The sequence below is a fragment of the Schistocerca serialis genome, chromosome 2 (genome assembly GCF_023864345.2).
Source record: "Schistocerca serialis cubense isolate TAMUIC-IGC-003099 chromosome 2, iqSchSeri2.2, whole genome shotgun sequence".
NCBI classification, from domain to species: Eukaryota; Metazoa; Arthropoda; class Insecta; order Orthoptera; family Acrididae; genus Schistocerca; species Schistocerca serialis.
In genome coordinates this window covers 739,104,433-739,118,714 of record NC_064639.1, presented here as the reverse complement: position 1 = coordinate 739,118,714, position 14,282 = coordinate 739,104,433, and the positions used below count along the sequence as shown (strand labels likewise).

The following is a 14,282-nucleotide window of genomic DNA, read 5'->3' as shown; positions in this document are numbered from 1 at the left end:
TACTGATGACATCATAAATATTAAAAATTTTCTCATCAGCATTAAATCTAATAAATTTACTATTCAATTGCTATTACATGATTTTTTTGTCCTGTACTATTTCAATCATTATGGTTATTTTCATCTTATTCAACAGCAATTCTGTATCCTCTAAAATATAAATCAATCCCGTACTTTCCAATAGAAATTTGTGTCTCAGATTTTTCATTGTTTAAACAATTAACGATAATTCCAATAAAAGCTAGTTCCTTTGATCATAATGCAACATTTAATGTTAAATCAACGTCATTGATGAGCTTATCTAGCTCATTTTTTGAAGTAATTTTTTCTAATAATGAAGTTATTCCTTTTTTATTGATGAACACTGTATGAGGTTGTATATATTTACCGATATTTGAGATATTTTTCATTTCATTACAGATTTTCTTATCTTCTTTGACTACATTGTCATAAATTGCTTTTCTAGAATGAGAATAATGAAATGTGTTTCAATCATCTTTAGCTTCAAGCCATGGATTATTCTTTCCATTAATTCATCATACACACTTGCTGATTGTTATATATAAGTTTGTGTTGATTAAGTCTAGTATCAACTCCATTTATTAGAAAACTTTTTATTAAATTTTTTATTTTCCTTATAAAAGTTTTTTCTATATAAATGCAGCAGTTCAACAATAGCCAGAGCAGTGTCACAGTGAAAAGTCATTTGATAATTTCATTTCTACATCTACATCTACATCTACATCTACATCTACATCTACATGACTACTCTGCAATTCACATTTACGTGCTTGGCAGAGGGTTCATCAAACCACAATCGTACTATCTCCCACCATTCCACTCCCGAACAGCGCGTAGGAAAAACGAACACCTAAACCTTTCTGTTCAAGCTCTGATTTCTTATTTTATTTTGATGATCATTCCTACCTATGTAGGTTGGGCTCAACAAAATATTTTCACATTCGGAAGAGAAAGTTGGTGATCGAAATTTCGTAAATAAAACGTCTTTGCTTTAATGACTTCCATCCCAACTCGCATATCATATCTGCCACACTCTCTCCCCTATTACGTAATAATACAAAACGAGCTGCCCTTTTTTGCACCCTTTCGATGTCCTCCATCAATCCCACCAGGTAAGGATCCCACACAGCGCAGCAATATTCTAAGAGAGGACGAAGGAGTGTAGTGTAAGCTGTATTTTTAGTATACTTGTTGCATCTTCTAAGTGTCCTGCGAATGAAACGCTACCTTTGGCTCGCCTTCCCCACAATATTATCTATGTGGTCTTTCCAACTGAAGTTGTTCGTAATTTTAACACCCAGGTGCTTAGTTGAATTGACAGCTTTGAGAATTGTACTATTTATCGAGTAATCGAATTCCAACGGATTTCTTTTGGAACTCATGTGGATCACCTCACACTTTTCGTTATTTAGCGTCAACTGCCACCTGCCACACCATACAGCAATCTTTTCTAAATCGCTTTGCAACTGATATTGGTCTTTGGATGTCCTTACTAGATGGTAAATTACAGCATCATCTGCGAACAACCTAAGAGAACTGCTCAGATTGTCACCCAGGTCATTTATATAGATCAGGAACAGCAGGGGTCCCAGGACGCTTCCCTGGGGAGCACCTGATATCACTTCAGTTTTACTCGATGATTTGCCGTCTATTACTACGAACTGCGACCTTCCTGACAGGAAATCACGAATCGAGTCACACAACTGAGACGATACCCCATAGGCCCGCAGCTTGATTAGAAGTCGCTTGTGAGGAACGGTGTCAAAAGCTTTCCGGAAATCTATAAATACGGAATCAACTTGAGATCCCCTGTCGATAGCGGCTATTACTTCGTGCGAATAAGAACTCTGTTTTCTGAAAACCATGCTGAATATGTATCAATAGATCGTTCCCTTCAAGGTGATTCATAATGTTTGAATACAGTATATGCTCCAGAACTCTACTGCAAACCGATGTCGATGATATAGGACTGTAGTTCGATGGATTACTCCTACTACCCTTTTTAAACACTGGTGCGACCTGCGCAATTTTCCAACCTGTAGGTACAGATCTATTGGTGAGCGAGCGGTTGTATATAATTGCTAAGTATGGATCTATTGTATCAGCATAATCTGAAAGGAACCTAATCGGTATACATTCTGGACCTGAAGACTTGCCCATATCGAGCAATTTGAGTTGCTTCGCAACCCCTAAGGTATCTACTTCTAAGAAACTCATGGTGGCAGCCGTTCGTGTTTCAAATTCTGGAATATTCCATTCGTCTTCCCCGGTGAAGGAATTTTGGAAAACTGCGCTCAATAACTCCGCTTTAGCGGCACAGTCGTCGGTAACAGTACCATCAGCACTGCGCAGCGAAGGTATTGACTGCGTCTTGCCGCTTGTATACTTTACATACGACCAAAATTTCTTCGGATTTTCTACCAAATTTCGAGACAATGTTTCGTTGTGGAACCTATTAAAGGCATCTCGCATTGAAGTCCGTGCCAAATTTCGCGCGTCTGTCAATTTTAGCCAATCTTCGGGATTTCGCGTTCTTCTGAACTTCGCATGCTTCTTCTGTTGCCTCTGCAACAGCGTTCGGACCTGTTTTGTGTACCACGGGGGATCAGTGCCATCTCTTACCAATTTATGAGGTATGAATCTCGCAATTGCTGTTGCTACTATGTCTTTGAATTTAAGCCACATCTCGTCTACATGTGCATAGTCATTTCGGAAGGAATGGAGATTGTCTCTTAGGAAGGCTTCTAGTGACACTTTATCCGCTTTTTTAAATTAAATTATTTTGCGTTTGTTTCTGGTGGATTTGGAAGAAACGGTATTGAGCTTAGCTACAAAGACCTTGTGATCACTAATCCCTGTATCAGTCATGATGCTGTCTATTAGCTCTGGATTGTTTGTGGCTAACAGGTCAAGTGTGTTTTCGCAACCATTTACAATTCGTGTGGGTTCGTGGACTAACTGCTCGAAATAATTTTCAGAGAAAGCATTTAGGACAATATCGGAAGAGGTTTTCTGCCTACCACCGGTTCTCAACAAGTATTTTTGCGAACATATCGAGGGAAGGTTGAAGTCCCCACCAACTATAACCGTATGAGTGGGGTATTTATTTGTTACGAGACTCAAATTTTCTCTGAACTGTTCCGCAACTATATTGTCAGAGTCTGGGGGTCGGTAGAAGGAGCCAATTATTAACTTAGTTCAGCTGTTAAGTATAACCTCCACCCATACCAATTCACACGGAGTATCTACTTCGACTTCACTACAAGATAAAGCACTACTGACAGACACAAACACTCCACCACCAGTTCTCCCTAATCTATCTTTCCTGAACACCTTCTGAGACTTCGTAAAAATTTCTGCAGAACTTATTTTGGGCTTTAGCCAGCTTTCTGTACCTATAACGATTTCAGCTTCTGTGCTTTCTAATAGCGCTTGAAGCTCAGGAATATATGAAAGATGGATATGAATGACGTGTGGACAGTCTGTAAATGAAAGAAATTGCAAAAGTAAATGAATCCCTTGAGTATACAGAAAAAATATTTCTAAATATCATTATATAAATCATTTACAGAGAATTGCGAAAACAATATTATTGATGAATAATGATGAAAAAAAGAAACTGATTCAAGTTCGAAAAAAAGTTGAATTTTGTCAAGAGATTGTTTCTATGTTAATCCATCACATAGGGACAAACGTAATAAAATTGTGTATAGATGTACTTTGGAATATGTGAAAGATAAGAAAAGAGAATTATCTCATACTTAATATTGGAATATCTATTAAATAAGTATGCTGACTAGTTGAAATTTTGAAAGTTTTTTTTTTTAAATCTAATGAATTTTATTTTCTGTACATGGAAAGGAAAAATGAAGAAAGTTACAGTTGTTCAATTTCGTGATTATTGTAAAAGAAATTATTTCTGGGGATATAGTGAATTAAGTAAAGCTGATCTAGTTACGTTTATTAGTAGATATCATGCAATGTGAGGCAGACATGTTTGGAAACAATTACCTTATTATAAATTTGGAGGCATTGATACAAATTTTTCAAAACAATTAAACTAAACCATTGAAAGAACTATTTCCATTTTCTTGTGATGTGTTTAAAAAACAAGAAACTTTCATCAAATTTTGAAAAACTGTCAAATGAAAAGTATTAAAAAGTTTTTCTCCGATGAGTTATTCAGTCTTGTAATCATAAATTGTCTATATAACCATATGATTAAATGGATTCTTAAAAAAAATTAGATGAGACACAATTACCATTAAAGGTAGAATTTTACAGTAAACTAAATGGCTGTAATAAGTGATGAAGATTACAAACATGCAAATTTAGTTTGGGAAACAGTTAATATCAAAAATCTTGGCGAATATCATGATCTGTATCTTAAAACTGATGTCTTACTATTGGATGATGTGTTTGAAAAATTTAGAAAATCTTGTATAAAATTATGTAATCTTGAACCATCTTGGTAGTTTACAGAATGTGGTTTATCTTGGCATTCAATGTTGAAAATGACTAAACAATTCTTTGATTTCTTACATGATTGTGATGTGATTGTAATGGTTGGATGGGAATAGGAGGAGGTAAATCACAGTGTTGTAAAATATACATTAAAGGAACAAATAAATATATGGAAGATTATGATGTTAAAATGGTATGAAATTATTTAGCATATATAGAAGTGAATAATTTGTATGGTTGTCATATATGTCAATAATCACCATATGGTGGATTTGAAAAATGAACCAAGTAATTTTGATTGTACTAATGTAAGTGAGATATCAGATATTGCTGAAATTCTATATATTTTTAAAGTAGGTTAAAAATATCCAAGAGATCTATATGATTTGAATAAAGACCATTACCTCCTAGAAATTACTACCAGAAACTAAAGTAAGGAAGTTCTCGTCTACTCTGAATGACAAAGGTGATAATGTAGTTCAATATAGAAATCTTAAACAGTATCTGTGTCTTGAAATAAAAATAACAAAAATATATAGAATCTCAAAATTAAATCATTCAGATTGATTGAAGAAATGTATAGATTTAAATACAGATGCCAGAACTAAAGCCAAAAATGATTTTGAAAGAGGTTTCTATAAATCAGTGAATAATTCACTGTTGAGAAAAAGGAAGGAAAACATAAGAAACAGAGGGGATGGAGAATTAGTGTCAGATGGTGATAAGTGAGATAAACTTACAGCTAGACCAAACCCTAGTGAGAACTATAGTTAATGAAAATCTTATTGCTATTCAAATGAATAAAACAAAAATTGTATTCAATACACCAATCTAGGTTGGTATGAGTATACTTGATTTATCTAAAGAACTAATGTATGATGGTCACTGTAGAAAAATGATATCGAAATACAGAAAAAATATTGAGTTATGTTATTTAGATACAGGCAGTTACACTTACAATATACAAATTAAATATTTTTGTGAAGACATGAAAACGATGACGCAAGTGATTATCTTAAAAATAATATTTATGGTGTTGCACAAATAAAGAAATTTCTAGGATGAAGAAAGATGAATGGAGTGAAAAATAATGAAAGAATTTTGTGGTTTGAGAGAAAACATGTATGCTTATAAATTTTTCTGATAAAACAGAGTAACTAAATGTATTATTTAGAATAGAAGAAGTTTGGAAGATTATAAAGATGTTTTGTTTGGTAATAGAGAACAGTATAGAAAAATTTATATGTTTCGCAATGAAAAACATGAAGTTTTTACAGTTGAAATAAACAAGAAAGCGTTGAGTCCTCATGATGACAAGAAAATTTGGAAAAGAAAATAGTCACATTATCATTTGGATATTAAAATTTTTTTTAAAAAAACTAAAATACTTTTCTATATGAATGGAGACTCAAATCAAAAAACTCCACAGCGGAAGTGTCTCGAAAGGGACTAAAAAATTAAGTAAGTTAGAGATAAATGTTTTATAAAATATTACTGAATATGAGTATTTATATACTAGATATGGTGAAAAAAATTATATGGAGCTTAATAATGATTTTGAGATAATTTTGCAAGATAGATATTCTAAATTAATTGCTGACTGGGATTTTCAGTTAGTTGAAAGGGAACTGATGAAACTGGAATATAAAAGAATGAAAAACTTAAAAACAGAAATAATGAATTGCATGATCTGGAATTTGTGACGTCCCCTTTTTACTGCTATATCTCGTTTGGTTTAATAGAGACGCGATGCGCAGTGATGGTGGTCCCCATCGGATAACGTGGAACAGCACCTGAAAATCCCTAAAGGAATTTGCTCCTTGCATAATGTATGAAAGTCCAATTGCGCGTCCGCACAGTCTTCTCAGCGATGTAAATTGCTGATTTTAATTGTCTTTTAAGGTTTTATGATGATTTGCTATGCCCAGTTAGTCAGTTATTGCAGTATTGAGTGAATCATTCATCACCGGCATCGTTTCACACCACTGAAGCGAGGAAAAATTCATTTGCGGTTCAGTATCAGTAGTTGTTGTTATGTTACTAGGCATAATTGTTCACTACGGAACGACGGAAATCCTGAGATAATCTATAATGCTGTCTTGCTTTCATATGTCGTAATATTATTTCAGCAAAACACTCCATTCAATGCTCAATGTTCATCAAGTCACTCATTCAATTAAAATGTTCACAGTTAATTAATTTTGATCGTCAACTATCACACAGTTCAGTTAATGATGGAACCAACACGTGAGACTTCCATTACTGACGAACAATTTTTATCGTTCCTTCTTAGCAGTTAGTTTATAATCATCTCACCATACGCACACCGTTGGATCAGATCAATTACGATTCTTTTCAGTTCGGTGATCGTGACAACTACGACAACTTTTACAATCGGCATATTTGTATTATCTTCATGTGGTCGTATTAATGTTTCCACCACAAGCCTAATCAAGCATTGCAGTCTTCGATACTATATCTACATCTACATACATACTCCGAAATCCACCATATGGTGCATGGCGGAGGGTACCTCGTACCACAACTAGCATCTTCTCTCCCTGTTCCACTCCCAAACAGAACGAGGGAAAAATGACTGCCTATACGCCTCTGTACGAGCCCTAATCTTTCTTAGCTTATCTTTGTGGTCTTTCCGCGAAATGTAAGTTAGCGGCAGTAAAATTGTACTGCAGTCAGCCTCAAATGCTCGTTCTCTAAATTTCCTCAGTAGCGATTCACGAAAAGAACGCCTCCTGTCCTCTAGAGACTCCCACCCGAGTTCCTGAAGCATTTCCGTAACACTCGCATGGTGATCAAACCTAACAGTAACAAACCTAGCAGCCCGTCTCTGAATTGCTTCTATGTCCTCCCTCAATCCGACATCCCAAACGCTCGAGCAGTACTCAAGAATAGGTCGTATTAGTGTTTTATAAGCGGTCTCCTTTACAGATGAACCACATCTTCCCAAAATTATACCAATGAACCGAAGACGACTATCCGCCTTCCCCACAACTGCCATTACATGCTTCTCCCACTTCATATCGCTCTGCAATATTACACCCAAATATTTAATCGACGTGACTGTGTCAAGCGCTACACTACTAATGGAGTATTCAGACATTACTGGATTATTTTTCCTATTCATCTGCATTAATTTACATTTACAATGTCCATTATTCGTTGTAACGGTTCACTTTCATGAAGGTTAAGTCCAACAATAATGTCTCCAATAATTAAAGTTCATTAACTCGTCAGAATATCACTTCAGTTCAAGTTCTCAAGTAAGAATAAGTAAGCCAAATTCAGGTCCTGGTATCATATTGTTGAGATGTCTTTAAAACACGAATACAAAGTTTCTCAGTACTTCTGAAGGTGGTCTACCTGTAGCAGCGAAGTAATAACATGCAAAATCGCTAAGCGCAATACGGGCTAAAATGCGCTGTGCCAAAATCACGTGATTCGAGTTGCAACAGACAAAACTCTCGTTCTACGTATCCGATTACTCACTCCATGGATGTTTATGGCGCAACCAAGTGTTTTATTGGCACGAGACACTGCCCTGTTGACAGTTGTTCTGTCAATGGTAATTTTCAGCTACCAGAGAGATACAAAAGCTGTCTATGTTAAATAAATTGAAATATCTGTACTCAGATAATCTTTGAGTAGCGGAAAGTGACAGTTGTATTATGCGTTTTGTTGTGTTTGGATTTGAAGAGTGTTGTTTGCAAATAATTAGTGAAAATGGCGTAGCAAAATATCATGACTGAAAATTATTGGTTTGCAGGTGATTACATTGCTTCATGGGAAACGGAAGTAAACTGTTTGTGAGATTAGCACTTTCCCGCCGGCATCGCCACAGATGTCATCATAATTATTTATAGTTGTTGATTGTAGATGGTGGCTGATTTTGCTCTAGAAATGAACAGCATGTTGTTTGGTTTATGATCTTCAGTTCGTAATTGTTTGAATGTTTTCAAGAATGCTATATTACGAAGAATCTTTTGTTTCGTTGATTAGAATGAGCAGGATGAATGAATATGTTCGGCGAGCATACAGTTTTAAAGTAATGTGATAATAAGCAGTTGTCTAATGAGCAGCGAACAGCGTTAGTAAGTTTTTACATTTATTACATAGTGATAAACCTATGGAAATCGGATACTCTGTTGTCTGACTTTAAAATATATGTCATTTCCCTTTACAGTAGAACAGGAATATATGAGAACGACTTGAAAATGAGCCTCATTAATTATTGTGTAGATGTCATGAAGGTTGGTGCTGTAGTAGGCGCGGCCTCCAACATTCGAAATGACGTAACCAACCAACTGCAAATACTTTTGGCGTAGAGAACCAGCCGGACACATAAGTCATTCTGCTGCCGACTTCTTATTTGAATCACAGACCTTTGAATTTGAATGCTGATACTTACCTATCAAACTACACTCGGCATAGATTAATGAACTCTTGAATATATCGTGACTAATCTAAATTGTGGCACACTTTGATCCGAACCTAGGTTCCCTGCTTTTGTTGCATAGAGGGCGTAGAGTTGACTGGGTTTCGTTGATATTTTTTGGTTGATATAGTGCACACCAGGAGCCAGCGGTGTTATACTTGGTGCTGTATAGATGACGTCTTCGTTTATTTCATTTGCACCTTTGAATTGTAGCTAGCGTTCGTTCATTTAGTTCACAAGAATTCGTTTAGTTTGTATGACTGGTTATTCGATTATGATGTTAACTAGGCCTGTAGAGGGCTAGTGGAGGTGGCAAGTGTACAGAAGATCGTGGTTTGTCATTCACCGTTGATCAATGACATTATCATTCGCACTTTTTTAAAAGTGAAAGTTGTGTTTACATCATAAGCTGTAGCATAACATTTGGTCTAGGGATGTGGAAATGTGATACTTATGATTTGATGAAGCTAACAAATGTGTTGTGACTAAAAACCTACTATTTTAACATATGTAGTGGTGACCGACAGATCTGTAGCCTGTAGATTGTATGGCGCAGTTTGGTTGTAACTTATCAAAGTCAATGAATTTGTTATGGATTTTTTTTTTTTTTTTTTACAAATTTTGCACATTCTGTAGTTAATTTACAACTCTTGCACTCAAATATTCTGTAGCATAACCTGAGATCTGGGTTAGATTATAAGGCAACAGTTTGGTTGTAATCTGTCAAAGTTAATGAATATTTCATGAATATCTTTTTTTTATGCATGTACATTTTTCTCATTTCATACTTACATTTACAACCCTGATGAAGACTGTTACCTACAAAGTGTGGCTTGATATTTTCAAGTTTTTAATTTGTTTGAAGGTCTTAACAACAAGAATCAGTATAAAACTATGAGCTAGAGTCCATGACGATTGGCCACATAGGTAGAGAAAAGGTCAGGTTGAGAAAAGGACTCCCAAAGTCTATGTGAAATTGGTGTCAGTGAGCAGCAAGGATGACAAAACATTTGGAAGTGATTCCAGCTGGGGGTTTTACCTGGAACATGGACACGCAAGCTCTTCAATGTCTTTGATGAATAGCTTACCAATAAGCGAGTGGCGAACCAAGGTGTTTGTCCAAATGAAGTCCTAATGACACATGAAGCAGGGCGAGAACCCTAATGGGGAGTAAGGGTGGGATCAACACTGTGGGTGACTCATTCTCATAAGCAAGTAGGTTTGAAAGAAACGTAGCATCAAATTGTTGGGCCCGATGATGCACGCAAGTTGTCCAGCCAACATGACTTCATCCACTTAAAAGCATGGTGCAACATGAGGTCATTTCACAGTTCTGTCACAGTGGTGGACGCCATGGTTGGAAAATTAATTAGAAGGAAAAGTGCTTATGCATCATTTTGGAAGCACATGATCTCATGTTTGTCAAATTCTGCATCAGGACTAGCCAGGAAAAAGCGTCCACATTCATATGCTGGCTTGTTGATTTGTATGTAATGGAGTATTGATACGCAGGGTTCACTGCTGTATGCATTATACTGTGTTGCCAAGAAACAATGAGCAATGATCAAATAAAGCGAACAAAGTCTTGTTATTAGTCTTTAGCTGGAATTTCATGCCATAGAAGTACATGTGAAATTTGTGCAGTGCATGGATGATTGCAAATGCCTCATTCTTGATCTGGTCGTAGTTTTGTTGAGCCTTATTAAACATTTTGGAACTGAAAGGTATTGGGTGGTCTGATTCTGCTTCCTAGTGTGAAAGGCTGTAGCCAATAACATGCTGGGAACCATCTGTGACAAGAATCAAGTGTTCGTTGGAACAGTTGGGCATCCAACAAGTTGCCTTTTGCAAGGCTTGTTTAAGAGTGTGGACTGGATTGCCACTTGTGGATGACCAAATGGTCCCCTTCTTTTGGAGTGTGTTAAGGTGTTGCGCAATCTGTGAAAGACTGTAGTTCTTTAAAGTTCCAATGTGGGGACTTGATGTCAGTGGCCTATATGTTATGTTTGGTAGCAAGTATCCCATTTTCTTCGTATTGAAACCCAGGTTCTTGCCTGAATATTGGGGAAAAAAATAAATAAATAAAAAGACACTTTTAGGGATAGCAATTCAGGGGCCAGCTTTCTGTAAGGCAGAAAAAGTGAGTGTAGGTTTTTGAGATGCTCATGGTTGCTAAAACCTGTGTTGATTACATTGTAAAGATAGTTACAGCATGACATACAGAATCTCTCAGATCAACTGTTTCAAGTACCTTTGAAATATGGCAGGTGCACTAGAAATGCTGAAAGGGAGCCGCCGCTATTGATAGAGGGGGTTTTGAAAATGATCACTCATTTGGAGCCTGGATTCAAATGTGGTTGCAAGTAAGCCTCTGAAAGATTTATTTACCAAATTTCAGTTTTGAGTAGAGGCCTTGGATGTGTGGAATTAAGCTGTTCACCACAACTTGGGAATTGTCTTAAAGTCTTCACACAGTTAGTGAGCTGTTCAGTTTGTGTACAACTAATGAAGGGAACTCCCATGAACTAGACAAGGTAGCTGTCATCACTTAAGGTTGTTGGAGGCTACTTAATTTGTTTTTAATGTCCTCATACAGAATAAGGGGTAAATGACCTTAAGATTTGCAAACCCAACTTGATTTATTTATTAGAGTCTATAAGCGAAGCTAAAGCCTCTGTACCATCTTGAAATGCTATCAGTTTCTGGAAAATTTTCAGTTCAATTAGCAACTTACTTTTGATGGTTGTCTTGGTTGTCTCGGGTTTTAAAATGGTTCTGATTTTATTTACTGCATCATGCTCCTTGTCACTTGCAGTTATTCTACAGAGGAAAGAAGAATCAAATGCTACTTGTATGGTGTATTTCCAACACTGAAACCACTGTTCATCACACATGGGACATTGGTTTTGAGAGTGGTGTTCATCACACATGGGACATTGATTTTGAGAGTGGTGTTCATCACACATGGGCATTGATAGTGAGGGTGACGCTCAAAAGAATCTGGGTTGAGCAGCAACTACCATTTGCAGTAGGGTAATGTAGGAAGAGAGCTAGAATTAAAAGAGTATGACACTGACTTGGAATCATATCACTGGAACATTGGTTGTGTATGCTGCCATGTGTCTTGTTGGGAACAGTATTATTGACTGGTAACAACACATACTTCTGGCTACACTCTTGTGAGTGAACTGCTTGTTTGTCAGTCTCTGCTGAGTTTAAAGAGGAAACTGCAGAATGTTTTTGCCAAAAATGTTCATTTCTCTGTGTAAATTCAAAAACTTGTAATGCTGAGGACTTCTAAAGAAGGCTCAGAACTTTTTAAAACCTGCATGCTAACCTATATTGAATAATGTTACTCAGTGCTGGATGAGAGTGTCTGTGTAAGATTTTTTTACATGTCTCATGTGTACTGACAAAGTTACACTTCCGACTTGGGCCGTTTAGTTCTGTGATCTATTCCTGGTACAATTTGGAAAGTGATCTCTGACACTGAAAAAATTGAAGCCTAGTAAACCCTGTATGGGCCTTGCAACTATAGTAAGCTGACAAAATCTCGCGCATTCTAGAAAATGACAATCTGTCCCTATTGTCTAATGGATGGAGCTGAAGAGCTAAATACAAAATGTTTTGAGAGGAATTGACCAAAAGAGAGACTTTTGAATTTCTGAATCATTAACTTTAGATGCTGTGAATTAGTGGTGTAGCCTTCAGATGTATACATCCAATTATCCTTACATCTTGGAAAAATGGGAATGAAAACACAGCCAACTCTACTGAGTTCGATGCTAGACATGCTGTTACCTGTTGCTGTATCAAAGCAGTGAGTTGCTGTTGTTGTTATTGTTGTTCTGCCTGCAGTTTCATCTGTTGTTGATCATTTCTCCTGAGGCCGCTGATAACCTCGCTGTAGAGCAGCCATAAGCTCAACCTTCTCCAGAGGTTTCTTGAATGCTAGGAACCCAGGATCCATCATACGACACCCTGTATGTGTAGAACCTTATTGCCACTGTTGGAATGGTGCTTCTTCTGTTCCCTTTATTTGAACACAACCACTAGTTGCAAGTTCTGTACAGGTTGAGGGTTTGGCACACAACAGAAACTTCTGGCTTGCTGTGTTTATGCAAAGAATGATCACAGAAAAACTGCAAGCCTGTGAATAAAGCCAAGGTTCATCAGACTGCTGTGAGAAATCCAGCCGGAGTCAAACATGAATATAGTCCAAGCTGACAGCATAGGTTGTCAACAGCAGGGTAGCCGGCATATATGGTAGAAGCATGTAGACTGAATACAAGTCCATGATGAGGAGGAGGAGGAGGGCATGTCTCAGACTCATCGTGATGTGCTCACTGCTGGCTGTGCATATGTGGCACTGTCAGCTGTGGGAACAAGTCAGTAGTCTAGCTGTGTGAGTTGCTGGCTACAGCAAGTTCCAGAGTTGCATCTTCGGCAAACCTTCCTGAGTTTCAAAAGCACCAGGGATCTCCTTATCACCTTCTGACAACCAGGTGTGCTTGTTATGCCATGCACACAAATTTGTAACTGCCCAATACATCACCAATGCTTCCTCCTTTTTGTTTGCTCTTATTCATATATCTTAATATTGAGTGATATGCATTATGTAATAACCAGATGCTGCCATGAATTATATGTCCACATGATTACTAATTCCATTTTGCACAACAATGTACATCACTTGTTAATCTTTCAGGTAATTCATGATCTGTTGACTTCTAAAGATGATGTCTGGCATATTTGGAGCATATATGGGGAACAAGCATCTGTAAGATTTAAAAAGATTGAATAACATGATAGTTGAGATGTAAGTGATCTAGCTGCTGCTAATATTAGTTACATATGCACAGTTCACAGCCACTTGTGGGAACAGTGACCTTTGGTTATTTAGTCACAACATACACTAATTAAAACAACATAGCAGTTTGGTAAATGGATTACATTACTTTTCTTTTGGTTATGTGTCTGCCTTTGCACTGCTTAACTTATTTTCTGTGCAGTGAATAGCTTCCCAATATCAATGCTTATGTACAGGAAAGTAACAAGTTTATAATTTTACAGTATTCATTTTGTGACATACTGGAAGACACACTTATTTATAATTCAGCAGGGAAGAAAGAAGAGAAGGAACACCGGTCTTAAACTTAGGTTGCGCATACATCACATTTCATGACCTGACTGGCAAATAGTGCACTAACTAACAACAGAGAGAAAATTGTGCAACTTTTCGAAGATGCACAGTTCACAGCCACTTGTGGGAACAGTGACCTTTGGTTATTTAGTCACAACATACACTAATTAAAACAACATAGCAGTTTGGTAAATGGATTAC

At 36.8% G+C, this 14,282-nt stretch overlaps 1 protein-coding gene across 10 annotated transcripts in view; it reads left to right on the top strand.

Annotated features, from left to right (window-relative positions):
* The first annotated feature begins 8,137 nt into the window (after positions 1-8,137).
* The window catches only part of LOC126457936 (tetratricopeptide repeat protein 7B-like), a 29,803-nt gene continuing 23,658 nt past the window's right edge, over positions 8,138-14,282 (top strand). For 2 of the 10 annotated variants that reach the window (XM_050094653.1, XM_050094647.1), the window contains exons 1-2: positions 8,142-8,269; positions 13,647-13,757. The gene's annotated coding sequence lies outside the window, so the exon portion shown is untranslated. Of the gene's footprint in view, positions 8,270-8,300; positions 8,595-13,646; positions 13,758-14,282 lie in introns of those variants that run through there. The other 8 variants (XM_050094651.1, XM_050094652.1, XM_050094654.1 and 5 more) reach the window with 6 other exon arrangements.